The sequence below is a fragment of the Carassius gibelio genome, chromosome B10, assembly GCF_023724105.1.
Source record: "Carassius gibelio isolate Cgi1373 ecotype wild population from Czech Republic chromosome B10, carGib1.2-hapl.c, whole genome shotgun sequence".
NCBI classification, from domain to species: domain Eukaryota; kingdom Metazoa; phylum Chordata; class Actinopteri; order Cypriniformes; family Cyprinidae; genus Carassius; species Carassius gibelio.
The window spans coordinates 23,330,947-23,347,126 of NC_068405.1; the positions used below are offsets into that span (position 1 = coordinate 23,330,947).

At 36.1% G+C, this 16,180-nt stretch overlaps 1 protein-coding gene across 4 annotated transcripts in view; it reads right to left on the reverse strand.

Annotated features, from left to right (window-relative positions):
* The window catches only part of LOC127966211 (tetratricopeptide repeat protein 28), a 264,693-nt gene that overhangs the window by 97,781 nt on the left and 150,732 nt on the right, over nt 1-16,180 (reverse strand). The gene's annotated exons all lie outside the window — the stretch shown is intronic.

Below are 16,180 nucleotides of genomic sequence, written 5' to 3' on the forward strand. Positions count from 1 at the left end.
ATCAAAACAGATTTGGAGAAATGTAGCATTGCATCACTTGCTCACCAACGGATGCTCTGTAGTGAATGGGTGCCGTCAGACTGAAAGTCCAAAGAGCTGTTTAAAACATCACAAGTACTCCACACCACTCTTGTGACCACATCATCTTGTGAGTGAAAAGCGGCAAGAAACAAATACATCACTAAGATGTTTTAACTTTAAACCGTCACTTCCAGGCTAAAATACATGTCCATAATCCAAAATAACTCTTCCTCCAGTGAAAAATTAATCTCTTACTTGTTTAGAGCTGTTTATGACTCGCTTGTAAATGGTGCAAATCTGTGCATATTTCTCTCCTGATTCAGTTTGGTCTCTCATTCTGACGGCACCCATTCAACTGCAGAGCATCCATTGGTGAGCATTTGATGCGATGATACATTTTTCCAAATTTTGAAAAACAAACTACATATTGGATGGTCTGAGGGTGAGTAGTTTTTTGGAAGAACTACTCCTTTAAAGTCTGTCTGTCATGCAGGAGCTGATACAGACGTCGTATCTCAGACATGCATGCATTCATGTTTTCAAAAAGGCTGCTTTTATTTTGATCGCTCGATGCAGACCAGACCGCTCGACGGTATTAAATATCACAGCAGTTCACTTCCAGAACACATAATGTCCTCTCTATATTCACCGTGAGGGAGATGGGCTGATAAACACCATCATTTTCACTGACTTTTCACTAAAGGAGTCTCTGGTCTGAGCGGACTCATTCACAATTATCATCTCACACAGCCGTTAGATCGGCCCGAGCATGCGGCCCACTTCCAGCCGAGCTGATAACGGTTGGGAGGGGTCCAGTGGAAGATTAAGACATGACATTGAATTTATGAAGGCCTCTATAATTAATTTCACTTTGCACAGGGAGCCCTTTGATTACAGACTACCTCTCTTTTTTCTCGGACAGCTTCATTGAAACGAATGGGGATGCATATTGAATTCAACACATTAACCTTTAGTCTAACCATGTTATTATAGGACGTCGCAGGCCACCATGCTTGGCTCGATATTAATTGCCTCTTTGTAAACGGCCCACTGCGCTGGGATTGGACGCACTCGTCGTACACATGCACGTTGAGCGCTTTTAGGTTTCACCATCAATATCTGCCTGAAAGGGGTTTGTTTCAGAAGGCTGGGATACAATCCTGTTTCTGTAATGCAATTTTAAAGCAAATGTGTTTTACTTTTAGCGAGAGCTAAACATATACGTGATTATTCAACGTAAGCAAACAGCGTGCTTGCACTCCGCCGGTTTTAAATTCGAATTAAGTTGATTAAATGACAGGCCGGGCTTTGTGTTACGTCTCTCCGCCGAATCCGAAAGCTCTAATTGGTTGATTAGCGCACTGAATTCCCAGCACAGATGCCGACGGCATCATCCAGCATCGCTTTCATTCTCACTAACACAACACCAATCTCTCCGCCTCTCATTTCACTTTATTAACTTTATGCATTTAATTTCCCATTACATGCAAAGAGGGGAAAAAACACTGAACTGCCACAATCTGGTCTGAACAAAGCAGGCATTTAGAAAAAAGAAAAAGCACTGGAACTGGAGGATTGTAATGATCTTGAGATCCATTAATGATTCTTGAACATGAGTATTCTTGTGCTGATGTGGGTAGCATGTCATACTAAAATAGATGACTGCAGATAAACAAATGTGTCTTTCATTTAACCCAAGCTGGGAGTTTCAAGAGAAAAAAAAGCTGCATGCTAAATAGACAATATCAATGTTTGCACACAACAACAAGCATAAAACACAATCAATATAGTGATTCACAAACAAATGGTCTGCTTCTGCTAAAAATGACTCTTATGAACTGGTTTTTATTAACGAATCAATAAAACATAGACTTATGATTCCTGAATAACTCACTCAATCATTAAGTAACTGAATAAAAATGTGTAACCAAATTCATTATTGTTAGTTTAGTATATATTTAACACCAATTATTATGGACAATTTTTATCAGCTTCTTTTAATGAATTAAACAACTGTTCAAGGAATCATTACAAGGTCATGCAACTTGTGTAATATTAATATAGTTGTGCAGAAGAAGTGTAAAGAAAAACTTAAAATGAAAAATGAAAATACTCAAGATTCCCGAACGACTTACTCAGTCTTTAAATAGCTCTTAAAACATATATATATATATATAAACTTGCTACCAAATACATTATTGTTTGTAAAGCATATAGAAAACACCAATTATTATGTCCAATTTTATCAGCTTCTTTAAAAGATCTATTGAGTCATTAAAGGCAGTGTAACTTGTGAAACGTTAAGATATTTTCATCTAAAATCTGAAGAAGTGTTCAGAAAACAGGTTCAAAGCGACTCTTATGAGCTGGCTCTTTATAACGAATCAATATCAAATTTATTAAATCAGTTTGATTTCAAATTCACTCAATCACTGAATCAGTCAGAGTGGCTCTTAAAATATGTATTAAAATACTAATAATATATATATATATATATATATATATATATATATATATATATATACAGTGGGGCTCGAAAGTTTGGGCACCCTTAGCAGAATCTGTGAAAATGCGAGTAATTTTAAAAAAATAAGAGAGATCATACTAAATGCATGTTATATTTTATTTAGTACTGTCCTGAGTAAGATATTGTACATAAAAGATATTAACATTTAGTCCACAAGACAAAAACATTGCTGAAATTATTAAAATAACCCTACTCAAAAGTTTGGGAACCCTTGGTTCTTAGTACTGTGTTCTGTTACCTGATGATCCTCGACTGTCTTTCAGTTTTGTGATGGTTGTGCATGAGTCCCTTGTTTGTTCTGAACAGTTAAACTGAGCAGCGTTCTTCAGAAACATCTTTAAGGTCCTGCAGATTCTTCAGTTTTCCAGCATCTTTACATATTTGAACCCTTTCCAACAGTGACTTTATGATTTTGAGATACATCTTATCACACTGAGGACATTTGAGGGACTCAAACACAACTATTTAAAAAGATTCAAACATTCACTGATGCTCCAGAAGGAAACAAGATGCATTAAGAGCTGGGGGGTGAAAACTTTTGGAATTTGAAGATCAAGTTAAATTGTACTAAATTTGTGTACCGGAAAACATACAAGTATCTTCTGTTGCTTACGAAGGGCAGAACTAAATGGAAAAAAATTATATTTCAGAAAAAAAAGACAAATTTGGCCAACTTCATCGTGTTCAAAAGTTTTTAATGAAAGCTCTTAATGCATCTTGTTTCCTTCTGGAGCATCAGTGAATGTTTGAATCTTTTTAAATAGTTGTGTTTGAGTCCCTCAAATGTCCTCAGTGTGAAAAGATGCATCTCAAAATCATAAAGTCACTGTTGGAAAGGGTTTAAATATGCAAAGACACTGGAAAACTGAAGAATCTGCAGGACCTTAAAGATTTTTCTGAAGAACGTTGCTCAGTTTAACTGTTCAGAACAAACAAGGGACTCATGCACAACCATCACAAAACTGAAAGACAGTCGAGGATCATCAGGTAACAGAACACAGTACTAAGAACCAAGGGTTCCCAAACTTTTGAGTAGGGTTATTTTAATAATTTCAGCAATGTTTTTGTCTTGTGGACTAAATGTTAATATCTTTTATGTACAATATCTTACTCAGGACAGTACTAAATAAAATATAACATGCATTTAGTATGATCTCTCTTATTTTTTGAAAATTACTCGCATTTTCACAGATTCTGCTAAGGGTGCCCAAACTTTCGAGCCCCAGTGTATATATATTTAGTATATTATTAGGTCCACCTTATTTTCCTCAGAATTAAAAAAAACGTGTAATTTACACAATGTTAAAATAATAAAAAATGTGTATTTGTGTTTGTATTTGTGTAAATGTGTTTTTCAGGAGCACTGACTCAACCAATGATGAGAGTTTGGGGGCGGGACTATCAGTTTGACCAACCAATGAAGGGAGGATGAGTGTTCAGGAAACCTGTTTTGCATTATATTCTTTACAATTTCTTTTGATGATCTAAGTGGAACAGAAATGGCAAACTTTCTCTTTAAAGAACCAGAATCTTTAAGTGGGAGTTTAAACTAAAAATAGTTCAATTCTATATAGAGTAGTGGAAATACATTCTGCATGTCCCTACATCCATCAGATGACGCAGCTCTCCAGTGCGTGTCAATCCAGTGTTGTTTTCAGCGACTGCTGGAGAATGACTGATCTGAGCCGGGATGGCATATGGAGACACAACTGTTCAGATCGAGTGTGGCGTCTGGCTGCGCTGGCATCTGACATCTTAAATGTGACGCTCCATCCACAGTCAATTACATATAATCATAACCACAGACATAACACTGGGAACACTGTCAAACACACCTCTCAGCCGCTTGACACATTGATTCCTTCAGCAAGTTTTTCAGCATTCAGAATGAAGAGATGCTGCTCAAGGTTCTCAAGGTTCCAGCAGAATGAGTGACAAAACATTAAACAAGAATGATTCAATCCCACAAAGATCGCCTGCTGTGATTCAGACGTTTTCTGAACACTTCAATTGAAAACTCAAACAGCGCCGTGCTTTGCGTCGCATTACGAGGTTTAAACATGTGCTAAATTAAAATGATTTCCATTACACTAACAGCAATCAACCTGAGACCAGATATCTGTAGACTCGCACTGACAAAATTATTTTATATTTTAATATATATATATATATATATATATATATATATATATATTTTATTTTATTTTTTTTTATTAGTCATATATACATCAAATACAACATGCAATATAAAATAATATATATATATATATATATATATATATATATATATATATATATATATATATATATATATATATATATATATATATATATATATATATAAACATTAATATATACCATGTTATATTGCAAGCTGTATTTGAGGTGTAATAGAAAAATATGATAATTAGGTATATAAATGCTTGCATTTTTTAAATGATATTAAACATAAGTATAAATATTATTCACATATTGGATATGTAATTTTTAATATACTATTTACGCACAAAATATTTATAAATATATCTATTCTTTTTTACATGTTTATACTGTGTTATGTGTTGTGTTTTGTCTATTCTCAATTGAAATAAAATATATATATGTGTGTGTGTGTGTGTGTGTGTGTGTGTGTGTGTGTGCATAGTGACATCATTTTCATAACTTTTTGTGTACTTTCCCTTTAAATTCTCTCTCATTACAGGAATGTGATATAAAAAAATTAAGAGGTACAACTTGACATAATGTACAATTAATAGTTAGTGTGTATTTGCATGTGTATTAATAGATGACTCCATTATAAAAAATAGTCAAATATTTATTGCAGTAGGAAGACGGTTCTTAAAAAAAAGAAGAAGCAATATATCTAGACACATTACAGTAATTAAAATACAGAAGCATAATGTGCTAATTGCAGTAAAAAAAAATAATATCATAATGCAAAAAATTAAGACCTTAATGGTCTTTATTATCTTTATAAAAAAATAACAGCTTTTTTGTTTATATTAGAATTTTTGATTAAATATGAACCAAAATGTAATCTATCTGTATCTATTTGTACCTAAGTGCCCTTAACAGACATCATTCCTACAGACAGGTACACTTGCCCCCTGATGAAGTCACCGGCTGCCTAGCAACACTCGCCTAGCAACACTCGCCTCCTCCGGTACCTCACCTGCTGTGATTTTGGCTAAAAACACAGACAGAAAAGTGTGATGAAGAGATGAAGCAAACGAGGCTGTTTAGGACTAATTACTGAGCCAGACTCTGCTGTGCTGCTAATCACCTGACTTACACTAACTACAAAGAGACGCGAATAATTATGAGGCTGAAAAACTTCATTAGGGCACATTTGTGCAGATATTTAATGACTTACTTGTCCAGTGATGTGCTTTATGTTGGTAATGACCGTGTGTGATGGTTATGGTCATAAACACTGCTCCAGACATGACAACAGCTGCTTTACTGTCTCAGTTGACAAAGACTGAATGACACATATTTTAAAGTCAAGCTAACTTTTACAAAAGAAGTCATAAAAATTAGCACTGATATGGGGTGATATCTTTTTGATAAGATAACATCAGATGATACAATTATCTTTTTATATACAAACAATTAATTATCAAGCAATTACCCAGCAGAAAAACAGAAGGGATCTCAATTAGAGTGCTAAACGTTAAACTTCACACTAAAAACTATTAATAAACTCATAAATCAATCACAATTATATAGCGGAAACAAAGAGACAAATACTAGGATTTAACTGTTAAAATGTTTCACAAGAACAACAACCACAAAAGACAAGAAGACTCAAATGAATCAGAGAATAGTTCATTTGAATATATATATATATATATATATATATATATATATATATATATATATATATATATATATATATATATATATATATATAATACACAGTAAACACACATACTGTATATTGTGTACACAAAAGCTTTTATTTTGGATGCAGTTAATCGTTTGACAGCACTAATAGCACTTTTAACTTGATCCATTCAAATTTAATCAATCGATTCACCAAAATGAATCTGATTTAATAGTTTAGGAGGTGTTTGATTATTGCCTAAATGTTATTATTAGTCTATGTCATTTATATGAACTCTGTAAAATTAATTCACTAAAATTAATCAACTGATATACTGTAACGATTCAGTAAAATGAATCAGATGCAACCATTTAGGTGGTTTTATTACTGACTAAATGCTAGCCTATTATTATATTATTATTATAATGAACTCTTTAAAATGATGAAAACATGAAAAAACACACACCTAGAAATTCAGAATTTTGACAACTTTTTTGGACAAAAAGCAATAATGTACTAGAAAAATGACATTTAATCTACTATCACTCTAAAAGCTAGTTAAGTTAGCAGCATGTTTGTTTTTATCTAGTCATTCCTCAACTCCGAAAACCCACAAAACACCTTTTTGTACATATCGAAGTCAGTGACAATAAAATGTGACATCCATATCCAACCATATCTCGGCCGAAATGCATTTACTGTGCAATCACACGCATTCCATCGCCGAGCGCCATCGATCCACGATCCGCATCAAACTGTGAAGGGATGCGCCGAAAAAAGGTCACACATCAGGACCGTAATCAATGCTGTGCATTCGGCAATCAGCGCCTGTCACAACTTCCTCATGCAGCACAAAGATGGCCCAAACGCTCCCAAAAAAACCTGCCATTGTAATCACACCTGTCTGGAATCAGCCTCAGAGCGGCAGGTGACAGATAAGTACGCGCTGATGCTAATTGCGCTGGTTCTGATGCCAGAACTTCTCATTTCAGGACTCATACGACATGCAGTATGCCTGATGTAGAAATCAAGGAACTTAGTCAATGCCACGTCCTGATCATCAAATCTAGTGTTCATAATCCAGCTCTATGGTGGAGAGGAGCTTTGCAGATTAGCAGATGCTTCACTTATTGATTGTTAAATGCATTAATCAAAGCCAGATGGCAGCTACGTCAACACTGTCTGGAGTGAATGTGGAAGTGCTACAAAAATGCAACTGAATGCATTTACAGTGCAACCATCAAAGTGTGTGCAGAGATTGATGCAAGTCTTTGTCATCTGGTGGGTAGCTCCTCCAAGAAGCGCCAACTTTTTAAACTTTTCAAAACAGCTCTGGCTTAGTTTTCTACCTTTTGCAGAATACATTTACTGCAAAACAGGAATGATTATCATTATTATTTTGATTCACAATAACAAAATGCTTTTATTATATAATATACAGTTTCGGTGGTGTTTTATTGCCTAAATGATTTTATTATATAATTTACAAGAGTCCTCAAAAATTCATTCACTAATATGAATCAACTGATTCAATGAAATGATTCACTAAAAGGAATCAGACTCAACAGTTTAGGTGTTTGATTATTGCCTAAAGGCTATTATTGTCTCAATAACATGAATCCTTTCAAATGAATTCACCTACAATGAATCAATTGATTCACTATAATGAATCAGACGCAGTGTTTTTTAGTTTTTTTTTTGCCTTTTGTTTCTGTCATACAGCTGTGTACACAACACAACATGACAAAAATCAAATGAAAAACCCAGAAATTTTGGGACAGAGTTTGGGAACACATCTTGTGTAAGAGTAGTGCCAACTTTTCAAGCTGTTTCTCGAGAGCTCTGGCTTGTTTTTCTAGCTCATGTAGAGTACATTTACTACAAAAACAGGAAAGTTTGCAACGCTCTGCAGAAGCATGTCAAGACGCTGACCTTTGCAACACAACCTCAAGTTCTTACAAAGGCTCAGAAAAAAGAGAGAGTGATGCAGTAAATGATAAATAAGATCATCTTTAAACATGTAGGACTTATATCTGTTCCATACGAACGCCTCATTAAAGAAAGAAGTCGTTCTTCTTTCATGGTTTCACTCGTATTACAAAGCAGATGCAGTTAAAAATGAATTCAGTATAAACCATAAATGTGGGAATTAAAAGACTTTAGAAAGCTGAGAGAGCTACATCAGCAGCCTGCGAGACGAGCCGAAACAGATCGGGCGAAATCCACCGGCTTTTATCTTAACTGTGAGCAACGACGTCAAGATGCAGCACACATCCTTCAGAAGGAAAAAGCCTGCAGGCATTTCTGTCAACTCATCGAGCCAATCACATCACATACAGTACGGAGTCTCACCTCTTATCCACTTTATTAACCTTAATTAGATTTCATTATAAAACAATCACCACCAATTCTCATGGAGCCGCTCACGGGATGAGCATTTTAAACAATCACTACATCCACACTTGCATTAGCATTAGAGCTATTTGCTAAGTCAAGGACCATTGCTCTACTCAAGGAAAACATTCTCCTTTGACATAAAAAATACCTTTATATCACTCAGACTCACAATTTTCACCTGCTAGATACTAAAAACAAGCCAAACCTGAACAGTAATTAACCTAGCAATCAACCAGAAAACCTAGCGACATGCTAACAGACCCCTAGATAGACACACCCTAGAAACTTTTAAGTAACGCCCAAACTATCGCTCAAAACATGCTAGAAAACACAGAGAAACATATTAACGAACACCTTAAATGCAGTAGCAACCTGATGGCAACATGCTGACAAGCACTCAGAACAGAACTAGCCATACCCTGGAAAACGATAAAAATCTGTTTAAAGATGGAATATGTTTGCTAGGAGATCTCCGTCTAAATGTGGAATATTACCAAATACTATTGAGGCCCAAGTACATAATTTGCTCTCAGCCGCTACATATAAGGAGTTATGAACCCGAAGCACATGGACAACATGGCCGCTCGTGACATGATTACAAACACAGAGCGCTAAACTGAACTTGAGTGACACTGAGAAACAGGAAACAGAGGGACACTAAAATAGCAGATGTTTAGCTTGTGCGTCCACTAACACGTAAACAAGCGATCCGGACGAGGCCAGTACAGGAGAGAGAGAGAGAGAAAACGCTGCTAGATGAGAGAGAACTGGGGCAGGATTTTATATTCAGCCCTCATGGCTGGTTATTGTCCAGCAGCTCTGTTTAGAGCTAGCGTGGAATGCTAGCGCACAGATCTCCCATGTGATTACCAGACAAATGCATCCTGATTCGCAACACATGTAGCGGTTAAAATATAGAACCACTAATTTAACTAAGTAATTTAACTAAGTTCTATGCAGACTCTGGATGTTAGAAAGTCAATATACTTGGGCTTAGTTGCTCGACTAACGTTCTTCTGTCATGGAAAGAGATCCTGAGGTTCGACCCATTTTTCTGTTTCCACAGAAAATGTGTACATTTAACTCCTGTAGAGTGGCCTTCTTGATCTTTGGCCTTGGCTAAACCAGCTGGCCACATTCTCTCTAGCATCACAATCTTCCAGACGTGGCACCTCTACACAGTTTCTCATCAGATCTTCAGTGTGTCTGGACGAAGGGATGCTCTAGTGTCCGATTTGAACAGCTAAACAGTCCCAAAACAGCTTATACTACTGTTTCAGCTATTAAAATAGCTCAGTTTTGTATGTAACGGCAAAGTGATTATAAGTTTACTTAGAAAACCATTTGGAGCATTTTTTTGTTTATTAAATATACCTTCTTTTTGTTAGTTTTTTTAAGTATCGACCAAGCAGCCAGCGGCAGACAGTGTGCCTATATTTGATAAATTTAGCCTTCGCAAATCATCACGACCTGCCTAAAATAAAATCTAAAGATATAAAACAGTTCAAGCATATAATAATGTTTAAACACTACACTCAAATAAACCGACACTCAGTGAAAACATGCCTCACAGACATGATAAATATATCTATAGAAAGTTTTAGGTGACTACTTAACGAAATACAACAAATCGAAAACAAAAACTCTTTCAATATAATAATAATCTGTTGAAGATGCACTTATCTCTAAAGGAGATGATGAGTCAGGCTCGGCAACTTCAGACTCAGAAAACACTGGTTTATTAGTCATTAATTCAAATTTCTCCATACTATTTCCCCCGTCACATTAATGCTAATTACTTTTGCCGGTGCTTTGAGGCAAGCAATTCGCGGTAGCACGGTCTTGTGTTGTTTCCACCAGCGAGGAAATATTTTTTTAAGCTCTAATTGGTGGATGTCTAAAATATTAAAGTAAGGAGAAGTCTAAAACAGTCAGGTGGCCTGGCCCACATCTGAACTATGACATGAAAATTGGCCGGAAGCCCGGCTCGAGGGACGTAAAAAAGTCGGGTCCGTCGGCCTCGGGCTGAAACGAAAGGCTCTAGTCTCTGTTGTTGAACCACAGGGAGACTTTCAGAGTCGCAGAGACTCTTTCTTTTTCCCTCGAACGTCTGGTGCGACCTCTGATTTTTTTTAGTCGCACCATTGAGAAATTAGGTCGCACACCAGAGCCCTGACACCTCTGATCAGGTTAAAGGCAGCCAGTCCACCTGCAGGGAGATCAAGACACGACCAAGCAAACAACAAACCTTAATTGAAACTGCCGTCACCAACTGTTCATAGCATGAAGGCGCAGCCCAAAATAACAGGGCTAATCTGTATGAATATTAATCTGGATTCCTGTGGGAAGCTAATCAAACGTCATTAATCTTTGCAAGAATTTAAAACGAGACAAAATGAGTGTGTTTCCGTGCCAGCTGGAGACTACTTGTCACCTGACCCGCTCCAGGGCCGTGACCTGAGACGTGTCCGTGTCCCGTGTGCTCGAAGGAAACGCAGAATCTGCGCGCGACTGGGCGGCAGTATCACAGTAACGACAGCATCCGGCCAAGCCGTCCCCTGTGGCTCGCCGCTGCGGCGTAAAGTGCACTGGAGTAGGAAATCGAGGCCGCTGCAAGTTCAGCTTTCTTCCGAAAGAGCCCTATTTCACACGGCGAGGGGTTTAGGCAATTACTTGTGACAACGGCTGGCATGGCAACAGAGAGAAAGATTGATCTGGACACGAAACAACTGTGTTTGCTTTATTAAAAGTAATTCATCACCCTGCCTGTGTGTAATGGCGCTGTAGGAATGTGTGCAGACGGACAGACGCGGGCTTGACATGGGGACATCAGGGAATCGGACGCACGCAAACACACAGGCCGGGTGTTAAAGGAAAGCCATACGAGTGTGTTAGGATCCGCAGAATTTCCACCATCTGCCACCGTTCACTGCGGCACTCTGGGAGCTGCGCAATTAATCAGACGGAGTAGATATTCATCTGTGAAACCTGCCCGGAAGTGCTTTCATAGTTCATCAGACCTTAGCTGGGTTTGTCTTCAAATTCCTGAAGATAAAACAGTTTTGAGTTATAAAATGAATGTGAATCCTAGATCAGATCATTTGGACCTGAGAGAATTTGGAGAGAAACCTTTGAGCTCATATTGAGATCTCTGACTTTTCATTGCAGATTGGGAACTTGAATAGAATTGAAGAGTTTATTTGCTAAAACAGACAACTAAGTTTTTATTGTGTTAGTTAGCTGAATTATTTTAACTATTATTATTTCATCAAAATTACCCAACTAGAGTTTGATATTAAAAGCTTTCCATTTGTTATGAATCTAAGTGTTGTTTGATTCTTGGACAAACGGGGAAAAAATAAGACATTTATTTAGAAATTCTTTATGAGTTTATGCATCATAACAAGATTACTTTCACTATATATATATATATATATATATATATATATATATATATTTGGTCTTGTTTTCTAGTATAAATATCTAAACATTCTCAAATCAAGATGCATTTAGTTGACCGGTAAAATGATTTAAGATATTAAGTTTTGTTTTCAAAAAAAAAAAAAATTATATATATATATATATATATATATATATATATATATATATATATATATATATATATATATATATATATTAGGGGTGTAACGGTTCACAAAATTCACGGTTCGGTTCGATACGATACACTGATGTCACGGTTCGGTTCGGTTCGGTTCGATACGTTTTAGATACAGCAAAATGTAAAAACATCTCAACTTTTCAGAATGCCGCAAGCGCACCGCGGGTCATGTGACAAGAACCAACCAATCAGCTTCATCCTTTCCCGTAACAACGTTGAGAGCTCAGCCAAGATGAAGGATCAGCTGATCATAGTTGTATATGGATTGAAATTTTGAAATAAATTCAGTAGCAGAGCTACTGCAAGCGATTTTTAGAGCTGCAAATCCATTTATCCTTCGCTGAAATTTCCGCGTCTCATGGAGAGAGCACGTCATTGTTGCTTAGCAAAGACAGACGCCTCAGGAGAAAGACGTGCTTATCGTTTTCCATGCGTTTTTAGGCACGATATGTGAACGGCCCCTAAGGCGCTCGCTCACTCAGCACGCGCTGAAGGCTCGTTGCAAAATGTCTAATGCATTTAACAGACCAGAAATAAAAGATCCTAAAATAACCAACAGGTCTGGTGTTTGGGTTGGATTCCCTGTAAGCTATAGTGTCTAAATGCTGCAGGGATAGTTTGCTGCGTGCATGTTTCTCCTTTTTTTCGTCTTTTCCCAGATAGTACTGACGCATATATCCCAGATATTCCCGCTGGTTTTTTTTTTTTTTTTTTTGTAATCCCGCTGGTGTACCCTGTCATGTTGCAGATGCGACATACCGTTGTTTTTTTATCCACCACTCTCTTGCCATCACCATTATAGCTTAAAGGGAATCCAAAGTGCACCCAAACACCAGACCTGTTGGTTATTGGAGGATCTTCTCATTTCTAGTCTGTTAAACGCATTGGCTATTTTGCAACGAGCCTTCAGCGCGTACTGAGTGAGCGAGCGCCTGCTGAGTAGCCTAACATAAACATATAAGATGGTGTTTTTTTCTTCTTCGGGAGTGTCAGGGGCGTTGCCTGTTACGTTGTTTGGGTTATTGGGCTACCTTGTTGAACGCATATCATTATATTTCTTTCTCTCTCTTTTTTTTTTTTTTCAAATATAATTAATTACTCCAACGAACCGTTCGGTATACATAATGCGTACCGCGTACCGAACCGAAAGCGTCGTACCGAACGGTTCAATACGAATACGCGTATCGTTACACCCCTAATATATATATATATATATATATATATATATATATATAATCTTAATTCAGATATTTTTGCTGGTTTGAAGCAAAAACTAACAAAAATTTTTATATTTTTACCAGAAACAAGACATCTTAAGACATTTTACTTGTACAGTAAATTCATCTTGATTCAAGCATTTTTATATATTTATACAAGAAAACAAGACAAAACTACTAAGCAAGTCTTTGTTCTAAAATAGCTAAGAAACTCTTTGCTGAAGATTATGAACAGGAGCCCAGTTTTAGAAATTTTTCAGATCTTAAGAGAAAAACTTTTTGTCCATTTGGTTTGCATTTATTACAAAATTATTTAAGATTACGATGCATAATGAGATCACATTTCCAAAAGACTCCAACAAAAGCGTCAGTCAGCTCTCCATTCAATCTCACTGCTTTGCATGAAGACCAGCTGAGATCTCTGACTTCTGATTGCAGATCGCAAATCTGAGCATAGCTGAAATCGCACACTTGTTGTACAAGTCTTGCCAAATTTGAGCAAAATCGAAACATTCCTGATATTTCTTATGAAATTCTTTGACATTACTTTTCACCAGGAGAAAAATCCGACTTCAAAAATAGTGTCGGACTTTCAATCTCAACACTTTATACAAGACACAACTGAGATCTCTGCTCTCAAACTGTTCTTAGATTTCCGATCTGCAACCAAAAGTGCTTTTTCACATCTCAAAGTTATATTAGAAACAACACTTCCCATTTGCTTTGCATTTAATTGCATCGCCGTTTATGAGTCTTGGCAAATTTAATCAAAACTGAGATTTCTTACGAGACGTAACAAGATTACTTTTCAACAGTAGTAAAATCTGACTTGAACTGAAGTGTCAGTTTGTTCTGCATTCAATCTCATTGCTGAGTACGAGAGACGACTGCGATCTCATTAGTGTTTCTGTGTCCTGTGGGCAGCAGAAACTAATAGGCATGCACTCGGTGTGTTTAACACAAATGAGTGCCGTACGGATGGATGGAGATCGGGAAAGCTGGCGCTAATGGAGTCCGGGGCTGGACGTCCTGGTTCTGTGTCACCTTGCTCCGGGACAACCCTCTAAGCTGTTGGCACTAATGGACGCGTGAAGGGCGGGACGAACAGAGGAAGCAGGAAAGGGGCAGGATGCGTGCGGAGAGACAGCGCTGGCAGGTACATACATAATTGCAATGTGAGATGCATAAGAGAAGTGAGCGCCGGGAGCCGAGATCCAGCGCTGCGATGCTAGCAGAGACGAGCTGATGAAGGTCTCCAGCTGCGGAGCCAAAGAAGACAAACCCACGCCACCCAGCGCTCTGCCAACCCTCTCCATCTGACCTGACGCCCGCCGAGTCACCAGCACTCCCAGAGAAGAAAATATGTGACCCTGGAGCACAAAACCAGTCTGAAGTAGCACAGGTGTATTTGTAGTAATAGCCAAGAATACATTGTGTGCGTCAAAATGATAGATTTTTCTTTTATTGCAAAAATCATTAGGATATTAAGTAAAGATCATGTTCCATGAAGATATTTTGTAAATTTCCTACTGCAAGTATATGAAAACTTAAATTTTGATTAGTAATTTGCATTGCTAAGGACTTAATTTAAACAACCTTTAAGGCGATTTTCTCAATATTTAGATTTTTTTGCACCCTCAGATTCCAGATTTTCAAATGGTTGTATCTCAGACAAATATTGTCCTCCTAACAAACGTTACAGCAATGAAAACCTCATTTATTCAGCTTTCAGAAGATGATTCAATCTAAAAAATAAAATAAAATAAAAAAGACCCTTATGATTAGTTTTGTGGTCCAGAGTCACACATTTTAACAGTGATAATACCAATAACATAAAACAATAAAAATAATTTACTGAATGCAACGTCAGATAGGTTTCAATCTATAGTATGTATCTTTTTAATGCAAAAACTGTTTTAATAAATTTTATTCAATTTTTTTGCTTTTATTGTAACTTTTATTTTATACATTTGTTGTGATTATTTTCTGATTATTATAATCCTTTTAATGTAAAGCACTTTAAATTGCCATTGTGTATGACATGTGCCATAAATTGTACATATTATTATTATTATTATTATTATTATTACTATTACAATTATTATTATTATTATTATTATTAAAAGTATTTTTGAATACTGGTTAAAAGAAGCTTAACATATAAAATAAATAAAATAAAAACAGTAACTTAAGACAACTAATAATAATAATACAAATAATGAATATTATTATTATTATTATTTCAGAATATGAATTTTACTAAATTTGTTATTCAATCTAAATGTTTGCACATTCATTTTTTAAATGTCTGATAACCAATATTTTCCGATATATATATATATTATATTACTCTGAAATATAATACTCATATATATATATATATATATATATATATATATATATATATATATATATATATATATATATATATATATATATATATATATATATATATATATATATATACACACACACACACAAAATAAAATGTAAATTAAATGAAAAGATGCCAAGCTAATATAAACCCAATGCTAATCATCATGTTGCCAGCCCTCGACATCTGCACCAACTTG